The sequence below is a fragment of the Petaurus breviceps genome, unplaced genomic scaffold (genome assembly GCF_028583685.1).
Source record: "Petaurus breviceps papuanus isolate PSGF00001 unplaced genomic scaffold, PetGlider_PUasm1.0 126, whole genome shotgun sequence".
Classification (NCBI taxonomy): Eukaryota; Metazoa; Chordata; class Mammalia; order Diprotodontia; family Petauridae; genus Petaurus; species Petaurus breviceps.
Genome location: NW_027185655.1, coordinates 57973393 through 57994915, shown reverse-complemented (window position 1 = coordinate 57994915; position 21523 = coordinate 57973393). Strand labels below are relative to the sequence as shown.

Here is a 21523-nt window from a genome sequence, read left to right as displayed (position 1 = left end):
TATCTCCTGACTCCCAGTTAGGAGTTCTCTTTTGTTATTCAACAGAAGATTAATTATAAGTAAATAATAAATACCTAGAACTTCTGTTTTACAAAGTGTGGATCTAGGGCTCAGGGAAGTTATCTACCTTGTGTAAGGACCTCATAACTGATTTAAATATTGATTATGTAAGCTGTAATTGTGTTTAGAGTCATTTATTTACAGGTATTGGAAGTGGTTGGAGTGGTAGCTCACGCCAACATCATGCTTTTACTCCACCATCTTGGCTCCACCCCCTAAGCTGTAATTTTATGGAAAAGCATGGGTTTTTTTTATCATCATTATCATAAGTTAATCCTTAATATTATCTTGATTATTTATTATTCTCATTTTATTCTCACTTTGGTTCAAGGGAATGCCATATCAGTTCTCATAGAAGCAGCTTGATGCTGCTGTGGGTATAGCAGATCCTTGATTCCAGAGGAAGCCTCCAAGAGAGAAATCTATCAGTTTCCATATTGGATACAGAGATCAAGGACGTAGATGGATCCCAAGGGCAATGGATTCACTTGAGATGATGCAAATATGACTCGCTAGTCCTTCCCTCTTTTTGTCTTTGTGTGTGTGTGTGTCTGTCTGTCCTTCCTTGTTTAAAAAGTTTAACTATGCAGATCTCCTTTACTCTTATTTAGTTTCATAAACTTTTAATTTTACAAGATGAGACACTCTATGTTGTAATGGGAATGTAAATTTTAAAGATCTTCCCTGCCCCTAGGCTAAAGTGCACCTGGAGCCTGGGGTGGGAGGCTTGTTTTTCAGTAGATACTTCTTGATTGGCCAGTGAGTCAATAAAATAAAATACATTCTCTGAGCCAGGAGAAGGCTATATAAGCCCTGATGTGTAGCTTTGTTTTGGGGCTCACTTTCAGAAATGTTGTGTGATTTGATCAGATGAAACTCTGGGAAGCCGTTGTCCAGGGCCCCCTGGCTTTGAAACCCAGATATTGATTTGGTACGGATGTAATGGTTGGACAGCTTGGAAAACTGTCTACTTGATCTGTTTCTCTGTCTTGATAATTCTGTCTGTATATTCCGAAGTTCGGGGTGCTGACCTTTTTCACCTGAACTAGGTGAACGATACATGTTTGACTGATTAAACTAAGCTTGTTAACCCCTTTTGAGTTGCTTTCCTTTATCAAAGCAGATCCAAGAACCTGTGTTGGCAGACACCCTGAGGACGCTTGGGGTGCTTGCTGCTACAAATGTGCACTAGTTTCTGGATGGTACTTGCTTATTTTCCCTTTTTCACCTGACCTGTTTCCATTAAACTGATACTTGAGAGGTCAAATAATAATGGTCATGTTTACATCAAAATCTCATTTTGTGGATTATCTAAGCCAAAGTTTAAAAACGCAAGCCTTTGAGTCATTGAGCAGCAGCTGTTGAAATTTTTACAGTATGAAAATCGACAAGAGAGATGGATAGTTGAAGATAGTGATTATGTTGGGTTGTAATAAAAAGCACACTAATATTTTTAGAATTGTAGATATTTAACCTTTCAAATGCCATTTTTGTAAGCTTATAGCATGATTGCCTCTAATTATTCAAGTTTAAAATGGCATTAAAGCTTTTAGGACAGTGCATTTTGTTTTTATTCTGTATGTTTATACATGTTTGTGTTTCATATATAGATATATGTAAATATGCACACAATTTTCCTAGGTAGAATTTAAGCCCCTCGAATTCATTGAGTCTTTTTTTTTTTTTTGGTTGTTATTCCTAGTATCTAGCACAGGGTTTGCCACATAGAAGGTGCTTAATAAATTCTTTATTAACTGATTGATTGACCCAGACATGTCACTTATGAATATAATGCATTCATAATTCTAAATTGCATTCAGTATCACCTCCAAAGTTGTCCGACACTTAAAATTTTAAGTAGGATTCAGAGGATGAATAAGAAAAGAGGTAGAATCAAATGAACCAGCATAATTCTCTGTGCCATGGAAGTCAAGGGAGAAGAGGGTTTTGAGGAAGAGCACTTTCACTTATTACAGAAGAGGTAAAGAAGGAATCTGAAGCCATGAGATCACAATTGCTATTTTGTTATAAGGGTGGCAATGAAGTCCAGTTTACAAAGAACCAGTTGGGAATAAAGATAAGGTAATAGATGTCCTGTTCTATAATTAAGGCAAGTGGATAGGTAGGATGGAACACTGAGGAAATAGCCCAGTTATGGAAAGTTATGGGACATAAGAATACATTTCCATGTGGAGGAGGGGGTAAGGAGCCCTTAGCGGGAAAAAACTTTAATATACACAACAGATAAGGAATAATAATAGCTGGAACAAGAATTGAGAGGGAGTGAGGAGTGGAATCAGGAGTTTAAGGATTAGGCTTGAGGAAAAGGAAGGTCATGAGTTCGTCAGAGACAAAGTATGGCTATAGAGGTAGACCAAGGTAACAATTTCTAAGATGGATAGGAAAAAAAAAGCATCAGGGAGCTCACATCGGGTGGGGTCACCTTTGCTAACACAGGTGATAATATAACATGAGCTCCCTCTTCCCCCCTCCTTCCTCATCTCCTATCATTCACCATTTCCTCCTTCACCCCTATATCACATAATGAAGTGACCTTACTTAACTGAGAATAAAGGTTTCAAAGGACAATGTTTTTGGGTTTTTTTTTTGCCTTTTGGAGGGCAATTGAGGTTAAGTAACTTGCCCGAGGTTACACAGCGAGTTTTGTGTGGGTGTTAAATGTCTGAGGCCAGAACCGAACTCGGGTCCTCTTGACTCCTGGGCCTGCGCATTACTCACTGCACCACCCAGCCGCCCTCAAAGGACAATGTTGAGGGTGTGAATTGGAAAGGAAGCAATTTAGAACAGTCATTGTGCCAACTGCAACAGAGATAGAGATTAATAAAAAGAAAGAAAGGAACAGCCATGTGCCCAGATAAGGTCCTGCACTGTATTTTTAGTCTTTCCAATCATCACTGTTTTGTGACTTTGTCCAGGGTCCCTGGAGTTGGAGCAGAAAAAGGATATTTTTAAGTATTACCAAGGGGCTGTTATTGTTATTCATTCAATTCTACCCAACTTGATGTGACTCCATGGACTTTGTCCATGGGGTTTCTTCAGCAGAGAAACTGGGATGGTTTGCCATGTTCTTCTCCAGTTCATTTTACAGACTAGGAAACTGGGGCAAACAGGATTAAGTGACTTGCCCAGAGTCATACAGCTAGTAAGTGCCTGAGGCCAGATTTGTACTCATATCTTTCTGACTCCAGACTACTCTTTCCATTCCACCACCTAGCTGTCCCTACCAAAGGGTGGACATCCATAATAAGATGAGAGTGGTAGAAGGTGAAGATATCAAAAAAACTCAAGAAGTGATAGGAAAGTAGTGAGGATAACACTAAAAATACTAACCACGAGTTCAGATTTGATAAGCCTGTTTGTGAAGCCAAACAAGGGATGATATGTTCAGTTGTTCCTCAACCTGCTTCCTTCCCATGATCCACTCCTCCACCCCACCTCAGCCACACACAAACATGGTTACATCCCTGATCTTGCTATCACCTCCAAATACCACCTCTGTGTCCCAGAATTCTGAAATGTCCCTGTCTGACCATAATCTACTGGCTTTTCACTCGCCCTTCTGCCTTCCCTTACAAAACTCTACTTTTCATCCACACCACAACCCTTGAGCCCGGATTTTTTTTTCTAGGTCACCTCTCCTACACTACTCTCTCCTCTTTCCCCCATCTTGAACCCTTGGCGACCCTGTCTTCTGAAACTTGTTAAAATTTGACTTGCCACCTTATTGTTCCACTAAAACTATTCTTGCCAGTATTACTAATAATCTCTTGTTTGCCAAATCCAGTGACCTTTTCTCTCTCCTCGTTCTCCCAGACCTCTCTGTAGTCTTTGACACTCTGGATCACTCTCTTCTCCTTGACACCATCTTGTCTTTAGATTTTCAGGACATTACTCTCTCCTGATTCTCATCCTGTTTATTTAACTTATCTCCTTTGTGGTATCCTCTTCCAGGTCATGCCCTCTTATCATACGTGATCCTCAGGGTTATATACTGGGATTCCTCATCTCTTTTCTCTCTATATTCTTCATTTGAGGATTTCATCAGCTCCCTTAGGTTTAATTACCATCTCTATGGTGATAATTCTCAAATCTACCTATTCTGCTCCCAAATCTCTGCTCACTTCCAATCTTATGTCTCCAAATGGAATAGCCTACAGGTGGATCTGCCTGCCTCAAGTCTCTCCCCATTCTATTTTATCCTCCATTGGTCTACTAAAGTGATTTTTTTAAAGTATAGGTCCAAACATTTTACCTCCTCCCCACTCCCCACTCAATAAACTCCAGCAACCCATTATTGTTTCCAGGATAAAATATAAAATTATGTGTTTGGCGTTCAAAGCCCTTCATTATCTGTGCAATGCCACATCTTGTGCAATTTCCTACCTTTCTAGTCTTCTCACACCTCACTCCCTGATACATACTCTTTGATTAAGTAACATGAACGAGACCCTTCATCTCTCAATTCTGAACATTTTTTCTGGATGTCCTCTCTTCCTGGAATGTTCTCCCTCCTCTATTCCACCTACTGACCTCTCTACCTTCCTTTAAGTCCCAACTACAATCTCTTCTGAAAGCCTTCCCTAATGCCTCTTAATTCCAGTGTTATTTACTCCCTATTTATCCTGTGTTTAACTTGCTTTGTAAATATTTCTTTGCATGTTGTGTTGCCCATTAGACTGTAAGATCCTTGAAGACAGGGACAGTCTTTTGCCTCTTTTTGTATCCTCAGTGTTTAGTACAGTGCCTGGCACAAAGGAGATGCTTTATAAATGTTTATTGATTTATTAACAATAGGAAGAGACTAAGTAACTAGATGTTACAATAAGCTAAAAAAGAAAATTGAATAGGATGATGGAATGGAAGAGGTTAAAGGATAGGTAGGCAATAAACATTTATTAACTTCCTTCTATGTGCCTGACGGTGTGCTAAATGCTGAGAATAGAAATATTAAAAAAAAAAAAAGAAAAGAAAGATAGTACCTACCCTGAAGGAGCTTGGGAATATGTCTGAGTGGGAAATGAAGAGCTCCCTGGCCTGGGCACTCTCCTTAAAAAAGATTCTGCTCCACCCTTCAATCAGAGAAGTCCCAAGGGGAGAGGATATTATCTTAATGAGGTATAAGTACCATAGGAAATTATTGTCAGAGGGAAGAAATTCAGAGTTTAACATCTAGAGGTAATGATGTCTACGGAATGGTCAGTGTTTTGTTCAAATTTGAGGGAAAGGCCATGTAACTTTTTCCCTGCTGTGCTTTCCAAACAACTGAAAAAGGGAAGTTAAGTTGACTATTAACAACTGGAAAATATCCTCAATTCTCCCAGTCACTTTATAACAGTGATTTTTAAAAAGTCATTTTTCTCCTGCTAAAATTCTAACAACAAAAGGAATGAGTATTTATTTAACAGGAAGTATTTATTAAGTACAAACTGTATTCACTGTGGGGAGATAAAATGGTTCTTGAGTTGCACCTTAAAGGAAGATCAAAAACATTCCCCATAATCTTGACTGTGGCCAAACTGTAAGGGAAATTATTGATTTGGTTTAGTGATTTAATACCCTCATTGTGAAAAATTATCTGTGTTCATAGCATTTAGTGTAGGCCCAAACTCCAGGAACTTTCATCTCCATTAGCATCTCATTACAGCATAAATCTATTGACTTTGTGTTAGCCGATTACTGCACAGTGATTAACTCTGCCACTTTCTGCTATAAATGGAAAAAACGTAATCAAGAAATATAAGAATAATGGAAATAAATTTACCTTTTTTTTTTGTTTGTTTGTTTGCTTATTTTTCCAGGCCTGGGACTCAGCCAATCCTTCTGCTTGGAACACGCTAATGAACAAATTCCAACAAAATTGTCAGAGGGAAACACCACCATTGGTAAGTACAGTATATATATTTTTTTAAATCTAAAAGCAATCCCCAAGCTAATGTTCTATGGATCTGTTTTGAGTAAGAGCTTAAGTCTTCATTAAAATTTCTAAAGTTGCTTAAAGGAAGTCAGTAGAGAAAAGCTCATGAAAATGGGTGTCAACATTTTAATAGCACCTAATTGATGATTTTTTGTTTCTTTTTCCCTTCGTGCTGAAATGATGCAATTCATTTAAAATATGTCTGGAAGGAATTATGGGGTTTTAGAAAAATTAAAATGACATAAAAGTACAGACAAAATTGAGAGATTTAGCAGAAAGGCCAAGATTTTCTTTTTGTGTAACAGCTGCTTTACCAGATGATTTGGCAGCTAATTGGAGTTGGATTTCTGTTATTCTTTAACCCAGCAAACATCACCTGTTTTAATTGAGGGTCGTTGCTGATTAAGCACTCTGCTCTTTCCCCTTCCCCAAACCCCATAGCTTTTGTTAATAAATTATAGCCTGCCTAGGATTAGCGTAGGCATTTACTATGTCAACCTTTTATGACAACTGTCTTTTACAATTACATCATGATATTTTTTTCTTTTATTCTTGATTTAGTATGTTGACAATTAGCATAAGACTTCTCACCAAAACAGTAAAAAAAAAAATACAACCTTGGGCAGACATTTATTTGATCAGCTGAAAACTGAACAGAATCATTCACACAAATTGGTACAGCATGATCTGATCTGGACCTGTGATTTCTTTGGAGTAGAGTTCCCAGAGTATAACTCTCTCCATTGATGTACATCTTAATAAGCTGGACTGGGATATTGAGAAATTAAGCAACTTGTGCAATATCACACAGCAAGTAATTGTCAAACTTGAACCCCAGCCTTGTTGATTTAAATCCCTCTATTCAACACTACATTCCTTTTTCCCCCTATAAACTATAGTATAAAATTAGAAATAGTAACAATAATAATAACTAGCATTTATATTGGACCTCAAGGTTTCCACAGCCCTTTCCATGTGTTTTCTAATTTGATCTCCACAACAAACTTGTGAGGTTAGAGCTTTCATACAAATAGGATTATATCAATTGCCAAGAATATCTGAAAGCAGAATCAAATGGATATTAAATCCTAGAAGACCTGGGTTTAAAATTTGCCCGTCTCTGTGAGATATTGCCAAATCATGTAGTCTTCTTTAGATTCGGAGCAAATCAGCAAAGTTGTTGTTGTGTTTGTCATTTGTTCTCGAAGAGGACCATGACATCAGGGAGATGATGACATGACTTGAAGTTGACTTTGATGTGAGTGAGGGAGGGCTGTTAGAGGTCAACAGCCTCACTTTCTCCTCTAGAGCCATCTGGGTTCAGTGACCAGATATTTGTCAGGATGACTGGAGATGGCCCAGGATGCAATGGGAGACCCTGGTCCTTTTTAGGTTAAAGTCTTTTCAGGTTCTCATTTTGAGTGAGGTAATACCCATTTGGTGAATAGGCCTATTTAGAAGTGAGTCAATTAATTAGAAAAAAAGAAAAAAAATCACTGAGAGGGGAAGATCCTCAGGGTTGCTGTTCCAAAGAGAAACAGTTACCATTGACATTAAGCCAGGAGGACCCAAAATATAGCCATTAAGTAGAGTTTGGGCAGGGACCTATTGTGGTCCAACCTTAGAGGTTCAGAGTGAAATGGATTTAAGGAAGAGGGCAGGAAGGAAGGGGAGAAAGGAAGGAAGGAAGGAGAGAGGGAGGAAGAAAGATAGCCAATAAACCCCAAGTTAACTGGGCAGCTTCTGGCCATCAAAATTTGCCTTCCTTTTGAGAGGAGAAGGAGATGGAGAGGATGAGCTAAGTAGAAAGTACTAAATGCAGCGTCTACCTTCCATGATGTCTTGACAATAATATGAAATAACTTGAGTAAATCACTTTGTAAATTATTAGATATATATTATCTGGTACTATTACTTGCTTATTCAGCTACGCTTCTTAGAGAGGGCCATATCATCTATTTTGGAAATCTCATGAGGTTTCTAAGAGAGGAGGTATGAGAAGGTCATAGAAGATGGAACTGAAAAATGATGGGATTCGAGTTCCAGCCCTTTCATTTTGGGCAAGTTGCTTCTCTCTGGGACTCAGTTTCCTCATCTATGAACTGTAATTCTACCCTCTTCTCAAAGGTGTGAGAAATGGTGTGTGGAAATTCTTTGTGTAAGCGAAAATGCTTGCGAGTAGGAGCTGTTACATATGACTCAATAGCATCTTATTTCCAGCCGTACCAAATTTCAGTACTTTTCTTTAGGAAGAGTAATTAAGCCCTTGATTGCTGAAGCTAAACAATTCAATCCCATAGTTCAGTAAATCACGTGTTATAGGATTGGTTTTACAGTGGATGAGAAAGTTCTTGGGTCTCTACCAACTCTGTTCCTTTTGCTCCTCAGCGATTTCTTTACTTCCCACTGGCCTTCATACTGTTCTGAGTATAACTGAGAATAACTAATTGGCTTCATATTTCCTCCATAACTACTTATTTCAGAAGACTTGCTGCTTCTTTATCTAAAAATATATCATTTTTAAAATACACATTGGATTCCTGCATTTAGTCAATATTTTTAATGTTTCCTTCATTTTTTAGACTTAGAATACTAAGAAGAAGAAAAAACATTTAACAGTAATACCCAACCATGTTTTCTATTCAGCTCAGAATATCAGTAGTTATTTATCTCAAGAAAATTCTCTTGGCAGTATCAAACCATTCCAAAAAGAGAATCGAATAAATAGGTATCTGTTATGCCATTCTTTGGGGGAAGAAGATAGATTCATTGTAAAATCAAACAATAAAATATAGGTTAACAAAAAGGCTGAGAATTTCCTGGAGTATATGGTGATAACTACATATGTTAAATTTGTTGGTCTGATTTACTAGTTAAAAAAATAATCTGGGCTAAGAAAAAAACAAACAAACATGGTTCTTTCTCTAGCTAAATAAAAGGAAATATGACTTGACTGTTTTTGTCTGGGTCTCATAGGGTAAATAAGCCTGTTTGTGAATTCACCTTTAATTTAGATCAAGTTCTTAGCTCTGTAAATATGTAAATTCGCTTGTGAATATCTTTCTGTGGAGGATTCAGTAATTCTGACCAAATTCATGAGAAGCTGCATTACAAAATTTACAATCAAACAAAATGAAAAAATAACAAACTTATAAATGATAAAGTACATAGTAATCTCTATGTACTTTAAAGATTGCAAAATGCTTCACGGATAACATATCTGTAAATCTATCTCTGCTGATTGTTAAATGCAATTTCAAGAGGTAGGTAGTTATCCATTTTATCTATGAAAGAACTAATATTGAGAGGCTAAATGATTCATCCAGAGTCACAGAACCAGTAATTTTGGGGAAGAATTTGAACTTGGCTTCCAGACTTTTTTAGTCCTGCTTTATGCCACTTGTCAGTCTTGGAATGTCAATATATTATAAACTAAAAATGGACATACAGAAACCTGGCAGAATAACCATCACCAGACTTTTCACTAATAAGGACTATTTCATTCGTTTTGGACCATGGACCCTTACAAAACATTATATAAATTCATGTTGTTGGTTGCTATTGTTATGGTGGTGGTTGCTGCTGCTGTTGTTTCCTTACTGTTAGGAAGCCTTCGTAGGCAACCAAAACAAGTCAATGGTTTGTTTAGGGTTGAAACATTCTTTGGGTTCTACCTAGATATTTCTAATTTGAAAAACTAAATTGTATTTTCTAGGCCTATATCTTCAAAGAGACCAGTGATACAGGAAAAAGAACTCTATGTACAAACATATTTATAGAACTGCAAACTAAGAGAGTGAATATCAGCCAGGGAATGACTAAAAAATTATGGCACAGAAATATAAATGTTCCATAAGAAATGACCAAGAGGATGGCTTTAGAGGAACCTGAGAAGATTTGTATGAACTGATAGAAAGTGAAGTGAGCAGAATCAGGAGAAAAATGATATGCTCTAATAACACCATTGTACGAATGAACTTTTAAAAACTTCAGAACTCCACCCAAATATTTTGTGAATGCTGTAGCAACACACATAGAACTATCTCTGCTCTGTTCTGTAGTGTACTTTTCCATTAATTAGAATACTTCTGTCCACCAGATTATCTGTCTTTTGGTCTAATTCTCCTCTTAGACTCCTCATTAGTTACCATTACCTGATAACTGTTAGCTCCTCATGTAATGTGTTATAATTTTCAAGATTATCACTTATTCTATGTTAGCAGTGTGCAAATTGCCTCCACTCTTTTCTAATTGAATTGTCTCTGGTATTGTTTACCTAGTCTCATTCATTTTTGGATGTTTGCTAGATTGAACTCATTTCTGATTCAGTAATTAACCATTAAACAACAAGAGTGCTCAAAGCATGGTGCAAAGATACACAGAGGAAGATTCAGAGAAGTGAATGATCTCTGTCTTAAAAGTGTTTCCAGGTTAAAAAAGCTTAGTTTGCTAACCTGATATCTAATTCCAAAAATGAATCTTATTTTTGGATTCTTCCCATTTGCCGCTCTCTTAGGTGTATTTCAGAAATGTAACAATAGGTAAATATAACATTTGTTGTGGTTTTTCAGTCATTTCATTCATGTCCAACTCTTTGTAACCCCATTTGGAATTTTCTTGGCAAAGATACTGGAATGGTTTGTCCATTTCCTTCTCTAGGTCATCTTACAGGTGAGGAAACTGAGTCAAATAGAGTTAAATGTCTTGCCCAATTAACTGTCTGAAGCTGGATTTGAACTCGGTCTTCCTGACTCCAGGCCTGGTGTTCTATCCACCATACCACCTTGCTTCTGCAAACACTGATTAGCCCCCGAACAACTAGTTGTTAAAAAATAAAAAGGAACAATAATTTTGCACTGGTTTTCTCTACTAACCTAAGACAAAAAATGTTTGTCTCCTGACATATTTGGTTTCAATAAGTACCAGAATTTAAAGTGAAGAATTGTTTGCATCCCTTTTTATTATATTTTGTACCGAAGAACCATGCTTGACATGGCACCTAGAAAATGTACTGATGAATAGAAATAAGCAAATAGACTGTTGGAAATTCCTTCTAATAGAAAAAAAAATAGAAAAGATCAGTTAACTTTTAAAGTCTCTTTTTGAAAGTATATGAAAAGTTCCTTTGGAGATCACATGGTATTATTACATGGGCCTAGTTCCATAAATGATTATTTGTGATTTATAAACAGTTGTGTAAAATTAGTCAAAGATGGCAGAATCTATTTTCATAGTAAGAACAAGAAAAGAGAAATTTGGTACATTTGTTTTGGTCACTGTCTTTTAAAAGTACATATAGATAATGTTTCTACTAATTATATTTTATAATAGAACTATGCATTTTTAGGAGAGGTTTTTAAGATTGTTTGAGAGAATTGTATTGTCATATTCTTCTGAGATCATTGGAAATATATTGTTCTCCTTAAGGAAACATAGTGTTCTACTTAGTTTCTCCTTTGAATACATACATGGTTAATAAATTAATAGATTAATAAACTCTTAATGTTAATTAAATTGCCCCCACTGTTGTGGTTACCAGATGAGCCCTAAAAATTTCCAGGACCATCATAATGTTAATCTGTAACATAATTGGCCTTCTCCTCCCCCTTTTTACTCCATGCACTAATGGGGAGGCAGAATGATATAAAAGCAGGAAATCTGAAGTAGAGTTCAAGCGATCCAAGGGTGAATCCTCAAGTTGTCCTAAGTTTGCTTATGTAAACTTGAGTAAATTATGTCACCTCTCTAGGCCTCAAATTTCTCAACTCCTTGGACTACATATATTCAAGACCTCTTACAGTTCTAACGGTCTATGAAAGCAAATAAGTCCTTCATCAGAATGATTAACTTCTTTTACACATGTTTAAGGGCTCTTTAATCTTCATCAATCAGTCTCTCCATTTATGGAGAAATGGAAAGAACTCAAATCCCGTCTCTAACCCTTATTACCCGTATCACCATTGGACAAGTAATTAAACATCCATGGGTCTCCATTTCCTCATCTTTAAAATGAGAGGATTGTATTAGATAAATTCTTGAGTCCTTGCCAGCTCTAGACCAATGATTCTATAATGTCCTATAAAATCCTTCAGCTGTTTAAAACTTTGAAAACAGGTTTTCTATGGACAATCACAGATAATTATATAGAAAAGAAAAAAAAAGTCATATTTTTTGAAAGTTGAGGGAGAAAGAAATCAAAAGCAAGCCTTAAAAAAAAAAAAAAGTATTGTCCCCAAAATGGAGTATTCTCTGTTTCCTTTTTCTCTTACCAGTTCATTAAAAGTGGTGTTGGAAAGATAGACCCTAGTTACCTTCCCCTACCTTCAATTTAACTCATGTTGTTAACTAGAATAAATATATGACTGTTTGTCAATTACTGTGTTGGTAACACACTGAGTCAATGGAGGGACTGGAGCTTTCATAAGGCTTCAGTGTTGAATTTCCAAAATCTATGGAAGTGGATTCCATGCTGTTCATTTTGTCCGTGGTCCTATTATTGAAAAAAAAATTGTCTATTTTCCCCCATCATATCAAATTAAAATAAACCTTCAATAAACCATAGGAATATAGATTCAGAGCCAGAATAGCTTGTCCTATTGTAAAAATACCCACTTCAAAATTAAATACTGAAGATGCTTTTCATCAAATGAAAGGACTTCTTCTGTGGTAAATATTTGTAGTAGGTTCAAGCTGTTAGGCAATGGTGCCTATTTTGCAACGACCTTGGCATCATGGGTGCAGTAGCAAGTTCCCACTGTTTTAAAACATCCCCCAGAACACTGTCAACCTCAAGGTTCCTAGACCTAGTATTCACTAAATCAGATCAGACCATTTTTCATAACAGTTGCAAATGTGGTGTTTTTTTTAATGCTAAATCTGTTTCTATTTTTCAATCAATTTAAAATGTGTAGAAAAAGTGTTCTGATTGTATATTATCCAATTTTCATCAGCTGCCGGAAGGAAATGCTGTGAAAATCTGTGATTTAAAACCCTTACAACTTCTGCTTGAAATGCATGTTTTGGTAAGAACATTAGATATGCAAAGTATTTTAAACAGAATTTTGATGTCTTTATTAATAGCATTTGAAAGTTTTAGGATTTCAGATATTCATAGATTCTCTTCCTTTTGCTTTGCAAGGTCATATGTTTGTGGCATTTCTATTCCTTTGTTAAAAATTATTCCCAGTTAGCTAAATGTTAATTAGAGCTCCCTACCCGAAAATAACATAAGTAGTAAGAAAACTTGTGTTTGTTTGTTTGTTTAATACTTAGGAAATGTTGCAAAGTGTTAAGAGTGTTGCAACTTTACACAGATTCCTTATGAAGCAACTATTTAGGACAGTGTAGATATATAATTATGGAATATATCAATATCTCTCTCTATATATACACACACAATATACGTACATACATTTTATATATTTAATACCTCCTATGTGTTAGGAAATTTGGACATGTAGATACTACAGAGATGTGTACGATAGACTTCTCACTCTCAGAAATCTTTCAGACTAGTTGGAGAGAAAAGAAATGTACACATGAAAAATAACAAATTACAAAGTAATATTTGACAAGGGCTAAGTGATAGTGCTAAGTAATGGTGCAGAAACTAAGTTCAGATAATGGACCTTGCACTTGCAGCTGGAGCGGTCAAGGAAGGCCTTCCAAAGTGGAAGAATCTTCAGAGTTCAGGTCATCCACCACTCCCTGAGCCAATAATTTTACCTATTTGTAATAGCACTGGCTAGAGATGGATGTGACCTTCATTTGAAGACCTCCAATGCTATGTCACTCTCTAGATGTGTGACCCTAGACAAGTTACATCAATCAGTCAACCAAGCACAATGCCAGGCACTGGGAATATAAGTGGAACAGTGACACAATCCCTACCGGTAAGGAGCTGACATTTGGGGGATAGGAGACCGCATAAATGTGTGTGTGTGCACGTACATGTGTGTGCGTGTGTGTGCATGCACGTGTATGTGTGTGTGTTGAGGGGGGAGGGAGGGTGTGTGTGCGTGCACACGTGTGTGTGTGTGTGTGTGTGTGTGTGTGTGTATAAGAGGCTACTTCAGTACTTCAGGGAAAGGTTATGGGGGCTTAATCTAAAATGATAGTTGCATGACCAGAGAGGTGCTAGATGCAAGATGTGTTGTAAAGGTAGAAACAGCAAAATTTGATAGCTGATTGGAAACAGAGTAAGAAGGAGTCCAGGAGGATTATAAACCTTAGACAGAGGTGCCTTCAAAAGAAATTAGGAAGTTTGAAATAGGATAAGGTTTGGAAAAACATAATGAATTTAGTTCTAAACACATTAAGGTTAAAATGTCTCCATGACTTCCAGCCTGGGAGTTTCAGGGTTTGTTTTTTTCTTTATCTGTAAAGTGAAGGGGTCGGCCTAGATTATCTCTAATTTCCAGCTCTAAATTTGGGTTCTTATGCTTCTGTTTGTTGGGATGATTTTCCGCATTTTAAACCAAATTTTGCCGCTTCCGCAACTTTTGCCCCTTGCCACCTACACCAAATAAAATATTTGAAGAAAACCACTACCACCACCCCATGCACAGACATACTTATATACATCTCCTCTTTTTTCAGTTAGCTAATGCCTATTTGTAATGAAAATGTAGCTGAATTGCAACCTGTTATATGCTTCACTTTTCTTGTTCATTGTTCCCCCTTGAGGAAGATCTGTGGGCCATGTCAGATTTGTTGTGGAGTAGACTCTTGTTAGGGCAATGATTAGATTGGGGAGGTGTCCCCTGAGGTCATTTTCAACTTTGAGATTCTGTGCACAAGCTACCATTGTAACTGAAAGCAAAGAATTGAAAACCAATTGACCACTGGAAGTACCAGATTTTCTAGACTATAAAATGGCAGATTGGCTATTGCAGTGGAATTGCCTCAGATCTCCAATCTTTTTGTAGTTTTTATTCAAGTGTTTGTTCAAACAAAATCCCTTTTGGTCAGGTTTGATTATAGTATGGTTTTCACACTCCCACCCCACTCCCATTTTCATCTGTTTCACCATTTCTGTAACATCAAAAATTACAAGGGGGGTGGGAAAGGCAAAACAGCAGTTAAGATATGTCATTGCCAACTTTATCAACAGAGTATCTTTAAAGTACTGACCTAGTCTATAGTGTGTTTTCAAGAGGCTGTACATCTGAGTTCCAATAAAACATGAACTCTAAAAGTTGGTCTGGTAAAGCAAAGGAAAATAATAAACAAGCTTAAGTATTACTTTTACTTACAAATACTCAGCACTTATTTTAAGGATCACTATTTAGAAGATCTATATGCTTTCTCTGTGATATTTCGAAAAATCCTCTTCTCCATATCCCCTCTTATAAAATCAAATAGATATACTTGTGACAATTAGATTGATTGCACATTCAAATATGATCTGTCAAATATCTGCACCTGCAAAGATTTGGAACTTATGCCTCAGTGCACATACTGAAGTTAGGAAAAAGGAATGTATTTTATATGCTTGGAATATTATTTTGTAAATAAAGTAAGTGGACTTGTCTTCGATGCATATGTCATTTTTTTAAAAAAAATGAACTAAGAAGTGAGCAGTTGAGTAAACACTGTGTGTTCAAGGTGGCATTTGAATTACAAATTTTAAAATTCTAATAATAAAAAAGTGAATGTAATTTTCATGGGATTTGATGCTTCTTATCTTAAACAGTGATAAGAAATGCCTCATGGATGATTTCTCATCCATAACAGCCGGCAACTTCTTTTCCCAATTCTTTCTATTTTCTAACCAAAAAATACTACCAGAGTTGGCATCCTATGAGGTCTGGTAAATTCAAGGCTTAAACATTCCTGAGACTGAGATAAAACCTACTGACTTCTCAAAGATAGGTGGTGTACTAGATAATTACAAAGTGGTTTAAAATGAAAAAAAGTCATGTGAACATAAGTATTACTGGGAAAAAGCAGATACAGAAAATGCCCCCAAAATGGAGTTTAACCCTAAATTGCCATCTCATCAGTAGCTAAATTATCACTCTAACTCCAGCATGCCTGATTACATAAAATTATCAGTCAGAATTTACTATACAATTAGTATTATGCCATTTTTTTGTGTAAAATATCTGGTATAATAGTATAATGATATCAAGATATAGAGTGATGGTAAGACTATAAATTGACATGACCTATTATTTTAGGTCATATAAGTCGATAAAAGTCAATCTGTCATTCAAATAAAGGGTATGCCTAAATTCCTGAAAGACTAATCAGTTTACCTAAAATTTTCAGTCGATTGCCATTTTAAAAAATATTAGAGATCAGTATAATCTAAGAAGTAGAGTATATCATCAGAGGGACTGAGTGTGAGCACTTAAAAAGAGAAATGCTGATCATGAAGTGCTAGTATGGGTTCATTGGTACTAGTTTATACCCAGACTCAACTCATTCCTAGAGGGTACTTTCTAGAATGTCAGCAAGATGGAAAATGTAGAGAGAAGGGAGCCAAGTTGATGAGAGAGACTAAAAAGTGCCATAAAATATTTGGGTAAAGAACACTGATTATTTGGGGAGCGTCCAGAGAAGTAAATTTAGTGAAGTTCTTCATTACTCTTATAAGAGGATCAGTTGAAGAAAATGAAGCAAGAAAAGGCTTAAAGGGCTCATGTTAACTGTTTATTAGTGTTTGAAATAATTCATATGGAAAAAGGAGTTTTTTTTTTTTTTTCTTACATGGCCCCAGAGGGCAGAACTAGAAGTAAAGGTGCTAAGAGGTAAAATACTGAAGTTTGGACACTTAGAAAGGAGAACCAATACCCGGATTCAAGATTCCCAACTCTGTATTTCTTCTTTCCAAGCTCAATTCTTTATTCAAAGCATAGTTTAAGCATCTATGTGTGTTTATATGTGTCAGTATGTGTTTATCTATGATTTTCTCTTTTGTTTTTTTTGCTGACTGAATAATCATCAGCAAGTACGAACATCTCAATGTCGCATGTACCATGTTGAAATGTTGATGGAGTCTAGAGTTTGGCACCATATCGCCTCAGGTTTGAAACTACTTCAACCTGGATTCCAACACTGAAAAGAAAAAATTCTTTTTTTTTTCTTTAATTTTTTCATTTCACACTGAACATTTATAGTATGCAAAAGTGTGTGAGTTTAGAAAATAAAAGTAATGCATTGGTTCCCAGTTCTCATATAGAGGAATAATTAATCCATTTTTTTCTCATTTTGATTCTGCACCACCCTTGGCATATATGATAGAAACTGAATCAGTGCTCCCTACCAAGAGTTTTCCTAATAGGGAAGTCAGAATTCAGAGAGTGGAGTATACTAGTCTAACTCCACAGACAAATACCATGTCTGCTGAAGTCCTTGAAAACATATGTTCTTTCAACTAAAAGCTTACATTTCCAGAATTAACTAGAAATTACACAAGGGCATTTCCTCCCTTTAATTCTTCCAGTTTGGAAATAATGAGAATATATATTTTTGCCTTCATATGAGATTCTAAGTAGCAGTCATACAAAAAACAGAAAATAATGTTAAAGGAAGGGGTTTGATAAATGTAATCCCATCAAAGCCAAAAGATGGAAGAGTGAGGCCAATTTCAGCGCTTAATTTCATAGAAAAGCAACAGAAGTGTTAATCATACTCCTACAGACACTTTAAGTCTTCCAGCCCCCCAGCACTATCCCTTTAACTTGACCACCTAAGTAGTAAAATGGAAGCAATTCAAAGGTTAAAATCAAGCATGTGATAGAGTTCCCTAAGACTGTATGTGTCATATTTCTGTTAGTCTTCAGGGATCACACTTGGTTGGTCCTGGTTACATTTCACTTGGCTTGTCACAGTTTTAACAGTGTACCACTAACAAGTCAGGGGAAAACAATGAAGCCAGATAAATGAGAATTATGTCTTTAAAGTGTAAAGCTAAAGCATGGTGTCACTTCTCAAACCGTCCTTCCCCCTGCATTCTCCCTATTTCTGTCTGTCCCTACTCTGTTCTGGAATATTAATCATATAAAAGACCACAGTTCTTTTGAATCCAGCCTTTCCTTCTTCATATAGATCAATTCTTATGAGCTTCATTATATTCAGTGCTGTCAGAGGCTTTGATTAGGCAGAGTAAAGGATTTACCATTGTGGTAAGTAAAAAATTAGGAGTAGGGGAGGGTAAGAAAGTCAGCTAAGGAGAAGCTTCCAGAGGGGAAGGCAGTGAGGGATGGTTTTTAATACTGCAATTTTATAAATGCATATATATTTAATGCATAGAAATTATATTCCCAATGGTATTTAAATATTTTGTGCTATCAAGTACTCTGAGAAAGCTTAACAGCTCTGTTGGTTTGTGTAGGAAGGCGTGGTAGGGAAGAATACACATCACAAGTTGGACCTCAGTTTTCTGATGTTTAAAATGAAAGGATTGCAGTGTATGCTGTATAAGATCCTGTGCAGATAAAAATTTCTATGATTACATTTTTATAGGTTTAGAAATTTCCTAATGCTGGAAGGGATGTTACTAGGCCAATTTGTACTAGCCTGTCTTTCAGGCAAACCTATGTAAACTTCAAGAAAAATGAATGCAATTTTTGGGTGAGAGACTTAATTGGGGGAATTATGAATCAAATCCACAATGCAATGGGAAGATGTGGTTGTCGAGTTGTTTTTTAGTCATATCCAAATCTTTTCTTGGAAAAGATACTAGAGTGGTTTGCCGTTTCCTTCTCCAGTTCATTTTACAGATGAGAAATTGAGGCAAATAGGGTTAAGGGACTTGTGCAGGGTCACAGCTAGTATGTGAGGCCAGATTTGAACTCAGGTCTACCTGAATCCAGTCCTGGCAGTCTATCCACTGTACCTCCCAGATTCCCCTAATTAAAAGAAAACTGATGAGTAAATGGATTAGATAGAATGCACAGAGTATAACCAATGAAGTAAATGGTACATTATTGTGCTATGTTCATATTTGGTCCACACATTTCTCCTAAAAGACCTCCGTGTAAGGTGTTTGTGAGCTACACTACTCCTCCACTTTGGGCAGGACTTTCTCTCCAGGCATTCTTTTTGTCTGTCCCCATCAAAACCAAGCAGGCCCACAAAAATGGGGGGAAAAACTTTTCAGGTTCCTAGAGTAATCCCAATGTAAATATCCTGGGAAGTTGCAAAATTAACTATCAAATATCATCTTTAGCTCTGAGCCCCCACCCAGAAATTGTGCTCTAACAATTTAAATTATTAATTAAACTATTTAAATATTGCAGTTTGAAATCTCTCTTTCTCCCCTTCCTGGGAGGTATTCCCAATCTTTTTCTTTCAACTTCATTCCAGTAATACTTCACTGAGATTAGTCATTCAAGTGGTTAATAGCTTTTGTCACAGTTGCTGGCTTGAGGCAAAGTAAATGTTTCACCACCAAAAGGTAAACAAATCTAGTAAGAAGAAAGAGTAAAAAAGAGTAAGAAGAAGGAGTAGAAAGCATCTGTTTGGAAAGGATTGAACCAAACTTTTAGGAGAACAAAGGAACATGAAGGAGGGGGTGGCACATGGACAAGTATTTTTTTTTAAGTGATAGGTACCATGCTAAGACTATAAATATGATCTCATTTGGTCCTCACAACCACGTGAAGTAGGTGCTATTGATGAGGGATGGAACCCCAATAGGTTCAGCAGGAACCCTGATCTCATCCAAGACCAGGAAACCTTCAAGGGCATCTGGAAAGAATTCAGCTCAGCCTTGCTTGGAGTTAGAGTTGAGAAAGTTTATTATTATGCCTTTACAGCGGGGCAAGAGTCCTTAGGGGACCTGCGAGTGAGAGGGATACATGCTTTTACCTTTAAAGGGCAGGGCTGCCATTGTCAGGGCTGACCTGAGGGGAGGGGCCTCAATGCATAGATAGTTTAGATAAGATTTGGGCCAGACCGGAGGAGACGTGAGGGATTAAGTAAGAACAAAGGAGTCCCAAGGTGTGGCCTAGGCCTAGTGTGGATAGGGGGAAGGGGCAGAGTCGGAGGTTGGGAAAGGAATTTTACAGATAACAATTTTACAATACAAATTGCAGTTACAATTTCACAGACTGGTTTCACCAGTTGGTTTCACAAATTGACCTAGACCCCAGGTACCCCATCACTATGGAGAAAAAACAAACATCACCAGACTGCAAAAGAGCTTCCCCTGAATGCTTTTTTTTGTTGTTTTTTGGAAAGGGAAGGTAGGGCAGTTGGGGTTAAGTGACTTACCCAAGGTCACAGGGCTAGTTTTGTGTTAAGTGTCTGAGGTCCGATTTAAACTCAGATCCTCCTGACTCTAGGGCTGTTGCTCTATTCACTGTACCACCTAGCTGCCCCTCCCTGAATACTTCTTACCCACGCTTCCAACATAATCTAGTTTCCAGAATCTGGTACTGATGATCTTATGGCAATTGCTCTGCATAGTTTTCCTGACCCTAGTTGTGCAGGCTCCTCCTCTTCCCACAAACTCTTATGATGGGAGTGGTAAATTTGTGTGTCCAGGTCAGATCCTTCCAATCCCAGACAAGAGCATGGAGAAATTCCCTGGAAGACCTCTACCTTAATTGGAAACCTCTAGTGTCCTTTTACACCAATTACACTTTTATTGTAAAAGTGGCATTAAAGACATTTTTAAGGAATACATGACTGGCAGTGAGTATGGTTCTTTCATGGGACAAGAAGCAGCTACAGTGTCTGAATTAGAATAAGGAGCACCTCTGTTCACCTCCTGCCTTCAACACTTGTTTTGTGACCATGAACACTTGACTTCTCTGAGCCTCAGTTTCCTTATCTATACAATGGGGTAGCAATAACCATAGTACTTAATTCATGGGGTTGTTGTGAAGCTCAAATGAGGTAGTATATGGAAAGCACTTTGCAATCTTAAGGCGTCATATAAATAACCAGTCATTATTATTGTTCTTAATGTTTCATGGAATGACATTATTATTATTATTATTAATATTAAGGAAGAACAAGGAATTGCCAATGGACATCAAGAAATCTACATTTGTTTTCATAAAATATTAAGATAATCAGAGAAAGACCTCTATGAAATGGATGTCATTTATGGAGAGACATCAATAAGAATCAAATAGGATGAGAGTTTGGTGGATTGAAATTCACATTGGTGAAAGAAATACCTATATTAATGAGCACACGATTCCATTAAGAGGTCAAAGGATAAAAAAGTCACAAATTTAATGAACTAAAGGGACAACAGAGACTATTTTAAAAAGTCAACCCTCCATCTAGTAGACTGTTAGTAGTAAAGCCTTGCAGAAAGGAGTTTTCAGCCCTATATAAGGATAAATGTCAAATTACAATGGGCTGCTTATGTAGCTGGTAAAGTCTTCACACAGGAGCTCTAATTTGTCAGATACTTTATAGATGACATTTTTTTTTGCTCACGTATGAATTGAACTGGATGACTTTTGTCCCTTCCAACTCCACCATATTGAGGAAGAAATTGATTCTAGATAAATAAATGACTTGCCTAAGATCTAGAGGGGAATTATTCCAGGTCTCTTGATT

General features: G+C 36.8%; 1 protein-coding gene across 1 annotated transcript in view; it reads left to right on the top strand.

The window, feature by feature from the left end:
• TENM3 (teneurin transmembrane protein 3) overlaps positions 1-21523 on the top strand; it is a 3497142-nt gene that overhangs the window by 2315108 nt on the left and 1160511 nt on the right. The window contains exon 9 of the mRNA XM_069096576.1: positions 5880-5963. The gene's annotated coding sequence lies outside the window, so the exon portion shown is untranslated. The remainder of the gene's footprint in view (positions 1-5879; positions 5964-21523) is intronic.